The sequence below is a fragment of the Pongo pygmaeus genome, chromosome 23, assembly GCF_028885625.2.
Source record: "Pongo pygmaeus isolate AG05252 chromosome 23, NHGRI_mPonPyg2-v2.0_pri, whole genome shotgun sequence".
NCBI lineage: Eukaryota > Metazoa > Chordata > Mammalia > Primates > Hominidae > Pongo > Pongo pygmaeus.
The window spans coordinates 56,258,133-56,261,872 of record NC_085931.1 but is presented as its reverse complement, the minus strand read 5'-3'; the positions used below and the strand labels follow the sequence as shown (position 1 = coordinate 56,261,872).

The 3,740-nt window shown below is 53.7% G+C and overlaps 1 pseudogene; it reads right to left on the bottom strand.

Annotated features, from left to right (window-relative positions):
- Nucleotides 1-503: 503 nt before the first annotated feature.
- On the bottom strand, nucleotides 504-1,048 carry LOC134739284 (small ribosomal subunit protein eS10-like; annotated as a pseudogene).
- Between the last annotated feature and the right edge of the window lie 2,692 nt (nucleotides 1,049-3,740).

Here is a 3,740-nt window from a genome sequence, read left to right as displayed (position 1 = left end):
AGGCCATGGGACCCTGGTGTCCACACCTTGTCCTCTACAGAGACTGACCTCCTACTGGGTCTCCCTGTTCATGCGTCACTCCTCTGATGCATCCCCACCCAGAAGCCAGGGTAATATTTCTTTTTTAAAAGTTTCTCTGGGTCGGGTGCTGTGGCTCACGCCTGTAATCCCAACACTTTGAGAGGCCGAGGAGGGCGGATCACCTGAGGTCAGAACTTCGAGACCAGCCTGACCAACATGGTGAAACCCCATCTCTACTAAAAATACAAAAAAAATTAGTGGGGCATGGTGGCGGGTGCCTGTAATCCCAGCTACTTGGGAGGCTGAGGCAGGAGAATCACTTGAACTCGGGAGGTGGAGGTTGCTGTGAGCTGGGATCACATTGCTGCCCTCCAGCCTGGGCAACAGAGTGAGACTCTGTCTCAGTAAAAAAATAAAAAATAAATAAAATAAAAGTTTTTCTGGCTATAAGTTTATTCAATGCAAAATAATCCTCTCCAGTTTTACTGACATGGCTGACCATGTCCATGACCAAATCTGCCTCTAAACTTGGAGGCTGACCCAGCCCCAGCCTCAGCTTTCTGGTCTGCACCAGGAGGCACAGTGCCCCATCTGTGGGTCTCTGTCAGCTTCCCCTCTTGTGAGTCTTGCAGGTCGACTGCCCTCCAGACCTAGCCGAGGCCTGCCAGTCTCTGGGTGGCTGCAGTGTGGGGTGCCTGGCACAGTGTGGTAGATGGAGGTCATCACGGAAACTCTGGATACCCTCATGGGTAAGGTGCCAGTAGAAATGTCTCCAGGCAAACTGTTCCTCCCTCTGGCCTTGGGACTTGAGAGACTGCATGACCTTCATGACATGAAGGTTGGGCACATTCTTGTCTGCCAGCTCCGGGTGCCTAGGCAGGTGGACACCCTCCTTAGCCACCATGACTCCCTGCTTAAAAAGTTCATAAACGGCAATCTGGTTCTTCTTAGGCATCAACGTCAATGTGGCTGCAAGGTCCGGGGCCGCGGCTGGAAAGGAAGGGGCAAGCGTGGTGCTGCGTCTCATCCGGGCCCCAGAGCGACATTTCTAAAGTGCAAGTCTGGTTGTCACTTTCCTCATGTAAAGCCCGTCAAGGCTGCCCACTGTCCTCCGAATAAAGCCCACGCTTCCGGCCGGCCGCAGTGGCTCACGCCTGTAATCCCAGCACTTTGGGAGGCCGAGGAGGGCAGATCACGAGGTCGGGTGATTGAGACCATCCTGGCCAACATGGTGAAATCCCCGTCTCTACTAAAAATACAAAAATTAGCCAGGCGTGGTGGCATGCACCTGTAGTCCCAGCTACTCAGGAGGCTGAGGCAGGAGGATTGCTTGAACCTGGAAGACGGAGGCTGCAGTGAGCCAAGATTGCACCACTGCACTCCAGCCTGGGTGACAGAGCAAGACTCCATCTCAAAAAAAAAAAAAAAAAAAAAAAAAAAATAAAGCCCACGCTTCCTACCCCGGTGTGCAAGGCCCTGGTGGCCAGTCAGCTCCCACCAACCTCTCCACCTCCCCTCCTTCCTGTTTTACCTCATTCCCCGGCACCAGCCCCACTGAACACTGACAGGTCCCCAAGCTCACCCAGCTCTCTCTTGCCCTTTGGTGGCTCCAAGGATGAGGACTTTTGCAGTGCCTTCCAACTCTGACATCAACAGTCGAAGCCCCCCACCCCTGCCTTGAAGCTCTTTTTATACTTGCTGTGCCCACTGCCTGGGGTGCCCGTGCTCCACTTTCCACCATGGAAGCCCCCCATTCTCCAAGGCCTGGCCCAAATCCTCCTCCTCCTGTGTCCTGCATAGAGCACATTCTCGGCAATGTTTGACGAATGAATGAAAGAGTAAATTTTCTTTCTTTGTTTTTTTTTTTTTTTTTTTTTGAGATAGAGTTTCACTCTTGTTGCCCAGGCTGGAGTCCAATGGCGTGATCTCGGCTCACCGCAACCTCCACCTCCTGGGTTCAAGCGATTCTCCTGCCTCAGCCTCCCGAGTAGCTGGGATTACAGGTATGTGCCACCACACCTGGCTAATTTTGTATTTTTAGCAGAGACGGGGTTTCTCCATGTTGGTCAGGCTGGTCTCGAACTCCCAAGTTCAGGTGATCCACCTGCCTCGGCCTCCCAAAGTGCTAGGATTACAGGCATGAGCCACCATGCCAGGCCGAACAGGTAAATTTTCTAATTAACATGTGTGGAAGACGGAAGGCTCTTTCTAGGTGCTAAGTTCATCTTGGATCACACCAGACAGGTAGAGGAGGGAGCAGCATGGCGTGGTGCAGGCTGGCACCGGTGCAGGCAGGAGGAAAGTTCTCGTGGTGGACATATTTTGAAGGTTGAGCCCACAGGACTTTGCTGATGGACTGGAGGTGGGGTAAGAGTGAGGGAGGAATCAAGGGGGACCCTAGTTGTAGCCTGAGGAGCCAAAAGGATGGAGTTGGGGAACTCCTGAGATGAGATGGGGAAGAGCAGGTTTGGAGGGGAGAAGGGATTAAGACTCCTTTCTACAGCTGAGGGTCTGGAGCCCAGAGAGAGGAGGTGGCTCGGCCAAGGCCAACAGCTGCTCAGTGAGGCAGTCAGATCTCTGTGTTCTTCTCCTCCTGGCAGCGTCCACGTTGGGATCCATGAGGCTGATTTCCTGATGAGGGTTCCAGCCCTGGCTTCGGAGGCAGCTTCTCCCACTAAGAAGTGGTGGAAGGTGGTGGGCTGGATTTGCAACCTGATTTTAGCAAACATCCCCCAGGCCCACCGACTGCCTGGTCCATGCTAAGCACAGGGGCCTGAGGACAATTGGACCCTTGGGGCCCAGGAGAAGTCCTGTGTCAAGTCCAAAGGGCGGTGAGGTGCGATAGCAGGGGTGGGGTGTCCTCTCAGTCAGCAGCAGTAAACTGGTTCGTCTGTCTCTGGAATGAAGCTCAGATCAAACATTAATTTCTCCTTATCTGGGAGATCTGGAAGCCAGTGGGGATGAGGGCCTTTCCTGTCCCCTGAACAGAGTCTGTTGGCTCAGAATTTCTCTCTCTCCGCCATGCGGACCACTGACCCCTCACCCTGAGCCAGTCCTGGGTAGGGGGTCAGAGCCAGGAGGACTCGTGCAGGCCCTGGGTGGAAGCAGGAGCACCTCACAGCTCCCAAACAGTGCCCCTTCAACCCTGTAGCAACTCGAGGAGACTGTCCATGCCACCCCCACTTTACAGAGGAGAAAAATGGGGTTACAATGCTGCAGTGATTTTCCCTGAGTCTCCTGCCGGATCTCTGGATACACTTTTTTTTTTTGATATGGAGTCTCGCTCTGTTGCCCAGCCTGGAGTGCAGTGGTGCGATCTCAGCTCACTGCAAGCTCCGCCTCCCAGGTTCACGCCATTCTCCTGCCTCAGCCTCCCAACTAGCTGGGAGTACAGGCACCCGTCACCACGCCTAGCTAATTTTTTTGTATTTTTTAGTAGAGACGGAGTTTCACCATGTTTGCCAGGATAGTCTCGATCTCCTGACCTTGTGATCTGCCTGCCTTGGCCTCCTAAAGTGCTGGGATTACAGGCGTGAGCCACAGCACCCGGCCCAGATATATTCTTTTAGAAGAGAAGAGGTCTCACTATGTTGCCCTGGCTGGTCTGGAACTCCTGAGCTCAAGTGATCCTCCCACCTGGGCCTCCTGAAGTGCTGGGATTACAGGCATGAGCCACTGGACCCAGACAAAAACTGAATGGATGCTGTGATCCCCTGAGT